The following is a 12,312-nucleotide window of genomic DNA, read 5'->3' on the forward strand; positions in this document are numbered from 1 at the left end:
GTTGCTCGGAATAGTGACCAAGTGTCTCTGTCACTTGTGGTGCCCTGGACTAGCCAGGGGTCACAGAAAACAACAACACAACCCCCCCCACCCTAGGCAGTTACAGCAGTCAGACAAAAACCCTTGTTGCCTCCCTCCAGGGGCTGATGTCCACACCAGGTGGGCGGAGCCAGGCGGTTGGCCCCGCCCATCGAGGAGTTCACAGTCCTGGAGGCGGGAAAAGGAGTCAGTGCAGTTCAGGAGTTTGAAGTGAAGGGAGTTAAAGACTGACGTGTCTCGGTTGGAGCCCAGGCACCTACAGCAAGGTTGTCAGACGGTGGTGGCCGTCTGCAGGAGTGACGGATCTCCGCAGAACCGTAGGACCGGGGCTGGGCGGTGGCCCACCGGTACCGAACCGGGGACCGGAGTGAAGTTAAGCACACAGGCAGGGCCATCGGGCCCCGACCAGGCTTGGCGCCGCCGACAACGGTCAAATCCCGAGTGTGACCGGAACCCCAGGGGTTTCCTAGCAACCCAAGTCCCGTTAGAAGGCAACCGTCCGCACTGTGAGGATATACAGCCACCGCCCCAGGCTAGAGATCCAAGGGCCAGCGCCTGCGGGCAAAAGGGCTCCTACGGCACCTATACGCCGGGGAGCGGACTACCGTGTGGGAAACCATCGGAGTCAACACAGTACACAAAGGTGCAGGGAAAGACAGCCACCATCAGCCGTCCGAGGAGAGCACAACATTAGCACTGCAGCCGGCTGCGGGTCCCGTCCATCCGGCCGTTTGGTTTACCAGAGACTCTGTCATTGATTATCTGAGTGAGTACACCAGTGCCGTCCGGCGCCGCGCTGTCCCTGCAACCCTGCACCTCACCAACCAAGTCTCCCTGTCACACCACCAGGCCCCGGGACCACCAACCCCTACCCACGGAGGGGGAGAACAACATCCCAGCTGCTCCCTGCCATCGCTCCCGGGATCCCCATCACCGGCAGCGGTGGTGCTTATCTTCACCACAACCCGTGGGTGGCGTCACGGACACTCTCTCCCCAAACCAATCGTTCCCCTTTCACTCACGGGCGAGGAGCGCCGCTCGAGTCCCTGGATCCGGCCCACCGCTCGAGCCACCGAGCAGCAGCAGCAGCGCCGGACCCGAGCGTTAGCGAGCCCAGCGCCCCGCCGCCCGCGACACACTCACCCTATCTCCCTCTCTCACTGTCTGTCTCCCTCTGTGTGTGTGCACATGCGTCTCTGTCTCCCGCTCCCTGTGTCTGTCTCCCTCTGTGTGTGTGTGTGTGTGTGTGTGTGTGGCTGTGTGTTTATCTCTCTCTGTGTCATCTCTCTCTCTCTGTCTCTCTCTGTTGTCTGTGACTCTGTCTGTGTGTGTGTCTCTCTGTCTCTGTGTATCTCTCTCTGTGACTCTGTGTGTGTGTGTGTGTGTGTGTGTGTGTGTCTCTCTCTCTCTGTTGTCTATGTCTCTGTCATTCTGTGTGTGTGTCTCTCTCTCTGTATCTCTCCCTGTGTGTCTGTCTCTCTCTTCCTGCGTCTCTGTGTGTCTCTCTGTGTGTGTGTCTCTCTGTCTGTGTCTCCCTCTCTGTTGTCTTTGTGTCTCTGTGTGTCTCTCTGTCATTCTGTGTGTGTGTCTCTCTCTGTGTCTCTCTCTCTGTGTCTCTCGTTGTGTTTCTTGCTCTCATTCTCTCTTTCTGTCACTCTGTGTCTGTCTCTGTTTCTGTGTTTCTCTCTGTCTCTGTGTATCGCTCTCTGTCATTTTCTCTGTCATCCTCTCTCTCTCTGTGTCATTCTGTGTTTCTCTGTGTCATTCTGTGTCTCTATCTGTGTCTCTTTCTCTGTGTCATTCTCTCTCTCTGTCATTCTCTCTGTGTCTGTGTCTCTCTCTGTGTGTGTCTCTGTGTTTCCTTGTGTGTGTGTGTGTGTGTGTGTGTCTCTCTCTCTCTCTCAAATCAATCATATCGGTTTTATTGGCAGGACCACAATACAATTAGTGTTGCCAAAGCAAGAAAAAGTCTGACAGAGGAGTGGGTTAGGGCTATGGGGATGGGGTGTCGGGGACACAATTTGGGGAATGATGGTCCATTTGGAGGTCTTTAGTACCCCTCAGCTTAAGACATGTGGTGACATATTGGGCGGCGATCTGCACCATTGATTCTTCTTCCCCCAGTAGGAAGCAGACTTTCCTCTCCTTGTGCATGGATGGACAGTCCAGGGTATGAGTGGTAAGCTTCTGGAAGTGGGAGGCCCTCACTGCTGAGTATTTGTTACAGTGCAGCAGGAAATGCGCCTCGTCCTCCAGAGCCCCCTGCTGGCAGTGCTGGCACAGTCTGTTCTCCCGCGGCTTGTATGTCTGTCGGTGCCACCCTGTTTCCACCTCTAGGCTGTGGGCACTCAGTCTGTACAGGCTCAGGGTCTGCCTGTCTTTGGGGTGGCGTAACCTTTCCAGATACGGGGCCAGAGTGTAGTCCCTCCGCAGTGACCGGTATATGGTGAGTTTCTGGGAGTTCTCTAATTCACTCTTCCAGTCCTCTATGTATTGCATCTTGCCGCTCTCTGAGATCTCTTTTATTTGGGCTTTTGTCAGGGTGTGTTGCTGACTTTGGCTGGACTGGCTGCCGGGGTTCCTGGCTTGCTCTGGGCTCTGGCTCAGCAGGGCTTTATGATGGTAGGAGCTGGGGTTGCTGTTCTGTATGTGCGCCTGGTGTGATAGCGCCCTCTTGTGTATACTGAGCCATAAGGGGAATCGGCCCAGCTCTGCCCGACAGGCTATGTTTGAGGTGCTGCGATGGACTTGGAGGAGATATTTGCAGAACTCCAGATGGAAGTCTTCAGTTGGGCTGGAATCCCACTTTGTGTGGTCTGGGTAGGTCACTGGGCCCCATACCTCGCTGCCATACAGCAGTATAGGGGTGATGACGCTGTCGAATATCTTGAGCCAGACTCTCACCGGTGGTTTGAGGTGATATAGTTGTCTTCTGATGGCGCAGAAGGTTCTGCATGATTTCCCATTCAGGTTCTCTGCTGCTTGCTTGAGACTCCCGGTTTGGCTTAGCTCCAGACCGAGGTAGGTATAGCTGCTGGTCTTCTTCAGCGCGGCGCCATTTCGTGTGAGGCAGGGAGTGGAGGTTTCGTTATTATTCCTCTTCTGAAACACCATGACTTTGGTCTTTTGGTTGATGTGGAAAGCCCATGTGGTGCTGAATGTTTCTAGCACAACCAGGCTATCTTGGAGGCCGCTCTCGGTTGGGGAAAGCAGCAGGAGGTCATCTGCGTACAGCAGGATCTTCACCTCGCGGTCCTGCAGGCTGAGACCTGGGGCAGAGGAGAATTCCAGGGCTGCGGCCAGTCCATTTATGTAGATATTGAATAGAGTTGGGATCAGGCGGATCAGTTGTCTTACCCCGCGGCTCTGCCGGATGAAGGCCGTCCTCTTTCCGTTCACCTTCACGCTGCAGCGGTTCTCAGTGAATGAGTTCTTGATCATGTCATAGGTTCTGCCACCTATTCCGCTCTAGAGGAGTTTAAGGAACAGGCCTGGGTGCCACTGAGCAAAAGGCCTTCTTGAAGTCCACAAAACATGCAAATATTTTCCCGTTTTTTTGCCGTGGACGTGAGTCTTGATGAGGCTTTGCAGGGTGTAAATGTGGTCAGTGGTGGGATAGTTTGGCATGAACCCAGCTTGACTTCTGCTGAGGGTGTCTTCTCTATCTCTATTGCCCTCCCCCATCTCTCTCCCTCCCCCTCCCCCCGTCTCTCTCTCCCTCCCCCCTTCTCTCTCCCTCCCCCGTCTCTCTCTCTCCCCCTCGTCTCTCTCCCCCCGTCTCTCTCTCCTGCACCCCAATCTCTCTCTCTGTCCCCAATCTCTCTCCCTCCCCCGTCTCTCTTTCTCTCTCTCCCCCCTCTCTCCCTCCCCCATCTCTCTCTCCCCCTCCCCCCGTCTCTCCCTCCCCCGTCACTCTCCCTCCCCCTAATCTCTCTCTCCGTCCCCAATCTCTCTCCCTCCCCGTCTCTCTTTCTCTCTCTCCCACCCCCCGTCTCTCCCTCCCCCGTCTCTCTCTCCAATCCCACCATCTCTCTCCCTCCCTCCCGCGTCTCTCTTTTTCTCTCCCTCCTCCCGTCTCTCTCTCCCTCCCTCCCCCCGTCTCTTTCTCTCCCTCCCCAATCTCTCTCCCTCCCCCTCGTCTCTCTCTCTCCCGTCTCTCTCTCCCCCATCTCTCTCTCCCGCCCCCCCATCTATCTCTCCCTCCCCTCCCCAATCTCTCTCCCTCCCCGTCTCTCTTTTTCTCTCCCTCCTCCCGTCTCTCTCTCCCTCCCTCCCCCCGTCTCTCTCTCTCCCTCCCCAATCTCTCTCCCTCCCCCTCGTCTCTCTCTCTCCCGTCTCTCTCTCCCCCATCTCTCTCTCCCGCCCCCCCATCTATCTCTCCCTCCCCTCCCCAATCTCTCTCCCTCCCCGTCTCTCTTTTTCTCTCCCTCCCCCGTCTCTCTCTTCCTCCCGCCCCCCGTCTCTCTCTCTCCCTCCCCGTCTCTCTCTCCCCGTCTCTCTTTTTCTCTTCCTCTCCCGTCTCTCTCTCTCCCTCCCTCCCCAATCTCTCTCCCTCCTCCCGTCTCTCCGTCTCTCTCTCTCCCTCCCCAATCTCTCTCCCTCCCCCGTCTCTCTTTCTCTCCCTCCCCCGTCTCTCTCTCTCCCTCCCCAATCTCTCTCCCTCTCCCCGTCTCCCTCTTTTTCTCTCCCTCCCCCCGTCTCTCTCTCACCCTTCCCCCGTCTCTCTTTCTCTCCCTCCCCCGTCTCTCTCTCTCCCTCCCCAATCTCTCCCCCTCTCCCTCTTTTTCTCTCCCTCCCTCCATCTCTCTCGCTTGTCTCTCTTGGACATATATACACATCTAATTGGGAATTTCTACACTGGATCTCTTCATGTGCCTTCATTTACCTCTAATTATGGGGCAGATTTATCAAAACTGTTTCAAAGAAATCCATAGCAACCAATCACAGCGCAGCTTAAATTTTACCAGAGCTGTTTCAACAGTGAGAGCTAAGCTGTGATTGGTTGCTAGGGCCAAGGAACCGTTTTGAGAATTGAGGCCTAGTGTTTCTCTGTAAGTATGGATATGTGCAGAATTTGCCTGCACAGCTGTATATGGAGATTATAAGGCTCTTTATAAAGAAGCCTCTGCTCCAGCTCCATACAGAGGTGTACTGTGGGTATGATGCTGTCACGCTCCCCGGCTCCCCTGCTAGGCTCCCCGGCTCCCCTGCCATGCTCTCCGGCCCCTCTGCCTTGCTTACCCGCTCCCGTGCCAGGCTTCCCGGTCCCCCGCTCCATAGCCTTCCTGTCCCATCGCCTGCGGTCCCCAGGCAGCCCGGTCCCCGCTCCCGGCGTCCATCGGCATCTCTGCCTCAGCCCGGCTCTCCTGCTTCCTCCTCACCGCTCCCTCCTCTGGCTTCTGGCACCCGGGCCTCGCGCAAGCGCATTAGGGCGCGCGCGCGGTCATTGACCCTCTCTTAAAGGGCCAGCACCGAGAAACAGGAAATTACATAGACAGGTACAGGGTATATTAAGAATCACTTTCCTGGTGGGCGGGGCCTGTTCTACTTGTTTAGCAAGCTAGTGTTCAGGTCCCCTATTGCTTTGCCTTGTGCTTTGCTTGCATTAACCCTGTCCTGTCTCGTAGAGCCTGTCCTGCCACGCCAGCCGCTCCGAACCACGCTCATTCCCGTACCCTGACGGTGACCTCGGCGGATGTTCCACCATCTCTGCAGCTCCGCCAGTCTCCACTCCCTGGCTCCGTCTGGTGACCCGTTCCATCGCTCAGCAAGTTCCGGATCCCGCCTGACCTTACCACCTGGCCTCGGACTCTAAGCCTCGTCACCCGGAGCACCGTCCAGAACTCCGTCCACCTTTCCTGCTCACCTACGGACTATCCGGCTACCTATTGTGCTTCGGCTGCAGTGCACCCAGACCCTCTGGCGGGGTGACCTGCCTGGCTGCCTCCTCAAGAGAAACCGGTGTACGGTCCAGAGGTTCCACCACCCGGACGTTACAGATGCCTTCATTAAACAGTTACAAGGGCCGTCCACAAGATGGCCGCCTCTGCTTCCCTCATGAGCTCAGTTACTCGGTGGTGTCATGGTGCCATCTACTTGCCAGTATGTGATAAGCCTGAATACTGAGTGCCCTGAATAATAAGTGTCTTTTTAGGACGGTTTCATGCACAATAGTTTTTCTTTAAAAATATATACAATATTATTATTTTTTTTCCTGCCTGATCGCACAATATAAAATACACTCGCACAATGGGAGAAATGTGTGACGGCATTTTCCACATTCACTACAATAATTGTTTAAAAAATGTGCGATATTTTGCTATTTTCCGAGGCTCTCACCATTCTGGCCCGGTTAGCCATGCAAATAAGTTGTAACCCCTTCACCACCAGGCGATTTTCTGCTTTTCATTTTTATTTTTTCATTTTCTTCTTCCAAGATCCAAAACTTGTTTATCTTTCCATCAACATAGCCGTATTTAAGTTTTATTTGTTTTTTTTCCTTCACATTTTTTAAACCTTTTTTTTTCACTTTTTCCTGTTTTTACTAATCTCTTTAGGTGACTTGAAGCTGCGATATTCCGATAACTTCTGCCGTACAGAACAATGTATCAGCGCTGCTCTGGACTGCTGTAATGATCATCTCCTATGAACGCCGGCTTCAGAAGTGCTCCACACCGGTACGTGTTTACAGTCAGATCTCTGATTTTCCTGCTGCTGTTAGAGGTGGGCACTACCATGCTCGGGTGCTCAGTACTCGTAACTAGTGATGAGCGGGCACTACCATGCTCGGGTGCTCAGTGCTCGTAACTAGTGATGAGCGGGCACTACCATGCTCGGGTGCTCAGTACTCGTAATCTGGAAAGTGGATGATGGACAGGGGACTGGATCTGGAAAGTGGATGATGGACAGGGGACTGGATCTGGAAAGTGGATGATGGACAGGCGACTGGATCTGGAATGTGGATGATGGACAGGGACTGGATCTGGAACGTGGATGATGGACAGGGGACTGGATCTGGAACGTGGATGATGGACAGGGACTGGATCTGGAAAGTGGATGATGGACAGGGGACTGGATCTGGAACGTGGATGATGGACAGGGGACTGGATCTGTAACGTGGATGATGGACAGGGGACTGGATCTAGAACATGGATGATGGACAGGGGACTGGATCTGGAACGTGGATGATGGACAGGGGACTGGATCTGGAACGTGGATGATGGACAGGGGACTGGATCTGGAAAGTGGATGATGGACAGGGGACTGGATCTGGAACGTGGATGATGGAAAGGGGACTGGATCTGGAACGTGGATGATGGACGGGGACTGGTCAGGAATACGATGGATCATTGATGTATCCTGGTCACTGTGTGATATAATAATCGCCGAGAAGAAAAACACTGAGACCGATTCTTGTTTTAAATTTATTTATTAGCATTAGGCAGTGAACCAAAAATTCTCATAATCAATAATAATAATACAAAGTTTAATTGTATTAAAATTGATCAAAAAGGGTTGTTCAGTATTAGAGAAGTATTTGGGAATTCCAGGCTCAACCATTAGAGAAGTATGGCTGACCTCTTCCCTTGTCTATAGGGTATATCTGAATTGCAGATCTGGACTTTTTAGGCTTTGTTCACACTTTGCGTATTTGGTGCGGATTTTACAACTGGATTGATAAAATTAAATCTGCAGTGTTTATGCGTGGAGAAAAAAAAGTCCTCCATATTTCATGCCCGGCCGGCAGATTACCTGCAAGATTTAAGGATCCACAGTGAAATGAATATGTAAAATCCGCTACAGAAATCGGCATGCTGTAAATAAAAAAATAAAAACAGCATAAAAAAAAGCTGATTTCCATATGGATTGTGCCCCACACAGACTGGAATGGGGGGTGAGAGGAAGATAAACTCACCCACTTTCCTGGGGTGGAAAAATTAGTTGTGTGTAAAATCCTATCAAACCTGCGAGGTGTGAACGCAGCCTAAAAGAGCGGAACTGCCCCAGATTACATAGAAGACAGCGATCTTTCTCCAATACTGATCGCCCCCTTTTGTTGTATGTCTTTGGAGTGTGGGAGGAAACCGGAGACCCCGGAGGAAACCCACGCAAACACGGGGAGAACATACAAACTCCTTGCAGATGTTGTCCGCAAAGCACCAGTGTAAATCACCACTGAGCCACCGTGCCGCCCATACTGCCTGCCTGATGCCGCACATGCAATACAATTTACACTCCAGGAATATCGTCCTCACCTCTTAATGACTTTAGGACAAAAACAGAACAAATAAATATGGAAAAAAATCATCTCTACGAGAAAAAGGGTCAAAAATATCGCAGATGGATGATAAACGGAAAAACCGTGTCTGGTCATTGAGAGGTTAAGGCTCACAATGTACATAATATACAAAAATACAATTAACTACTACAATATACATAATATACAAATATACACTTAACTACTAATTAGGATAAGCCTCACAATATACATAATACACAATAAACTGCTAATGTCTGTAGTGAACCAGCTCTGTCCGTGTATGAGCGTCCTCGTCGTGTGACGTCCGTCTGTGTTCTGTAATGTGTAAGGTATGTTCACACTGTGTCTTTTTTTTTCCCGCCCCTAAAACCGTCGTATTTTTTTTGCTTTTTCTTAGCGTCTTCCCGTTTTATCCATCGGATTAAAAAGAAGTACAAAAATGCTGATAAAAAGCAAAACAAACGGAAAAAAAGGGATAAAATTTACACTGAAAGATTATCGTGAACAAGCGAGCGTTCGCTCACGACATCTTTGCTTGCACACTGGCGCCTGCCTGGATCAACAGACTCAGGTGGGATGTAATGGACAGACTAGAGCCACTCAGTACTCGTAATCTGGAAAGTGGATGATGGACAGGGGACTGGATCTGGAAAGTGGATGATGGACAGGGGACTAGATCTGGAACGTGGATGATGGACAGGGGACTGGATCTGGAAAGTGGATGATGGACAGGGGACTGGATCTGGAAAGTGGATGATGGACAGGGGACTGGATCTGGAAAGTGGATGATGGACAGGGGATTGGACCTGGAATGTGGATGATGGACAGGGGACTGGATCTGGAACGTGGATGATGGACAGGGGACTGGATCTGGAAAGTGGAAGCAGGACCCCCAGAACCCTGAAACCCTTTATCCCCTATACAGGGATTTGGAATTACACAGGGCCCTGGAGATCACTATAGCAGAACAGGGACTCCTCTCCCATCACCATCCACGGCAGGAACACGGCGTGGCGATGGGAGCAGAAGTCGCTGGAGCGGACTCCGGTGGTGACGTAACAGCCCCTCATCAGAACAAGCGGAAACAACGCTGGTCCTGATGAATCGGGCCCCGCTGCAAAAGCTCCATATATATAATAAGCAATAGGATAAAAAATACGCCCCGATGACGCCTTTTTCACTCGTTTTGTGTTTTGGGCCAAAAAATCCCCTTAAAAAGTTGTCAAAAAAAATTATTAAAAACGTTACTCAAAAACGGAAAAAGCGTCAACAAAGTGCTTCAGGAAATGAACAAAAAAAAGTTCAGATGCCGAAAAAAATGCCAGAAATAAGTGATCGTCCTGAAAAACGGATGATCACTTAACAGAAAAGACACAATGTAGTGTGTGATTCGTCTTGTGATCGTTTTGAGGCTTCAGATGGAGACTGTCACAAGAGCGGTATTTTCATTGACTTGTCCGCCCAATTCGTGGTCCCACTCACTAACTGGAACTGAAAACAGAGAATTTTTATTAGGAGAAATGAAAAAATAATGTTATTAGCACCAAAACCCCTGAACGTGCCCTAAGAATACAGGCCCCTCCATACATACCTGCTGGTGTCGTCCTCATTGCTTTGTGAGTGTTATACAAATGGAAAGGTCCAGAACCAAATCGACGCTTCTGTAAGAAAAGATTACTTATATCAAAACAAGATCACAGATTCAGGGAAGAAAGAAGTGATGGGAGGAGAGAGATGGAGGAGGAACGCTGGTACAACCGGGAGAGATGGAGGAGGAACGATGGTACAACCGGGAGAGATGGAGGAGGAACGATGGTACAACCGGGAGAGATGGAGAAGGAACGATGGTACAACCGGGAGAGATGGAGGAGGAACGATGGTACAACCGGGAGAGATGGAGAAGGAACGATGGTACAACCGGGAGAGATGGAGGAGGAACGATGGTACAACCGGGAGAGATGGAGGAGGAACGATGGTACAACCGAGAGAGATGGAGGAGGAACGATGGTACAACCGGGAGAGATGGAGGAGGAACGCTGGTACAACCAGGAGAGATGGAGGAGGAACGATGGTACAACCGGGAGAGATGGAGGAGGAACGATGGTACAACCAGGAGAGATGGAGGAGGAACGATGGTACAACCGGGAGAGATGGAGGAGGAACGATGGTACAACCGGGAGAGATGGAGGAGGAACGATGGTACAACCGGGAGAGATGGAGGAGGAACAATGGTACAACCGGGAGAGATGGAGGAGGAACGATGGTACAACCGGGAGAGATGGAGGAGGAACGATGGTACAACCGGGAGAGATGGAGGAGGAACGATGGTACAACCGGGAGAGATGGAGGAGGAACAATCGTACAACTGGAAGAATTGGAGGAGTAACGATGGTACAACCGGGAGAGATGGAGGAGGAACAGTTGTACAACTGAGAGAGATGGAGGAGGAACGATCATACAACTGGGAGAATTGGAGGAGGAACGATGGTACAACCGGGAGAGATGGAGGAGGAACAATTGTACAACTGAGAGAGATGGAGGAGGAACAATCGTACAACTGGGAGAATTGGAGGAGGAACGATGGTACAAATGGGAGAAATACACACTACAAAGACATTGTACTTCCCCTGACATATAACATACAGGACACATGTATATACAGATATACACTACAAAGACATTGTACTGCCCCTCACATGTAACATACAGGACATAATCCTAACCCTAGCCTTGCTTAAAAATTTCCAGATCATCACCGATCCTCCACCAAATTTCACAGTGGGTGCAAGACACTGTGGCTTGTACACCTCTCCAGTTCTCCGTCTAACCATTAGATGACCAGGTGTTGTACAAAGCTGAAAATTAGACTCATCAGGGAAGATTACCTTACTCTAGAAATTGGGCAGATTAAACTTTGCGAAGGACGTATTAATAAAGCCGCATACAAGGTTATCCTGGACAAACAGCTGCTTCCTTCTTCTCAGGCAATGTTCCCCAACTCTGAGGATTGTTTTTTCCAGCAGGACAATGCGCCATGACACACAGCTAGGTCAATCAATGTGTGGATGAAGGACCACCACATCAAAACCCTGTCATGGCCAGCCCAATATCCAGACCTGAACCCCATTGAAAACCTCTGGAATGTAATCAAGACGAAGATAGATAGTCACAAGCCATCAAACAAAGAAGGATTGCTTAAATTTTTACACCAGGAGTGGTATACGGTCACCCAAGAGCAGCGTGAAAGACTGGTGGAAAGCAGCCAAGACACATGAAAGCTGTGATTATAAATCATGGTTATTCCACAAAATATTGATTTCTGAACTTTTCCTGAGGTAAAACATTATTAGTATTGTTGTTTCTTAATGATTGTCAACTTTTCTGCCAGAGCTGTACAGTATGTGAGGATGGTGGGTGTGTCGCTGTGGTACATACCTTTTAGGAGCCTTTTAGGAGCCTTTTGGGAGCCTTTTAGGCTAGAGTCACACTAGCATATGGCATCCAATGCCTATCATCCGATACGATATGCCAGTGACCGAGGTCATGTGAGTGTGTACACATCTGGTGATCAGGTTTCTGCTGTAGATGAGCTCCCCCACAGGTAGCCTGTAATATGCACAGGACATAATCCATGTGCAGGTTGATGTTTCTTACACACTCACATTGTGACTCTAACCTCACCACGAATCGCCTCCATCTTCGTCCTCTGTGTCCCTGTGAATGTGCAGATCTGACTGCGGGTGACATTCTTATGGAACTAGGTCATTGTGATGTCATAGCATAGAACGTCTGGATCCTCGTGATGTCATAGAAGGCAGTGATGTCATCAGAGCTTTTGAGGCCACGTGGTCTTTTCATTTGATAGCAGTAAATAGGGAATAAAAGACAAGTAAAGAAATCTAGTTAAATATCTTCAAAATAAAGAAATATACCCCCTTATAAAGAAACCATGAAATATCATCTAATATAAAAGAAAAATAGTGCACAAAGAACCAAAAACCAGATGACTCCGA

The 12,312-nt window shown here is 50.5% G+C and overlaps 1 long non-coding RNA gene across 1 annotated transcript; it reads right to left on the bottom strand.

Annotated features, from left to right (window-relative positions):
• Positions 1-7,639: 7,639 nt before the first annotated feature.
• LOC142295820 (uncharacterized) lies at positions 7,640-11,861 on the bottom strand. The gene is made up of 3 exons (XR_012751551.1): positions 11,735-11,861; positions 9,891-9,960; positions 7,640-9,790 (listed from the first exon to the last, which is right to left on the bottom strand). It is a non-coding gene; the product is annotated as an uncharacterized LOC142295820 (long non-coding RNA).
• Between the last annotated feature and the right edge of the window lie 451 nt (positions 11,862-12,312).

This window comes from Anomaloglossus baeobatrachus, chromosome 1 (genome assembly GCF_048569485.1).
Source record: "Anomaloglossus baeobatrachus isolate aAnoBae1 chromosome 1, aAnoBae1.hap1, whole genome shotgun sequence".
In the NCBI taxonomy this organism is placed as follows: Eukaryota; Metazoa; Chordata; class Amphibia; order Anura; family Aromobatidae; genus Anomaloglossus; species Anomaloglossus baeobatrachus.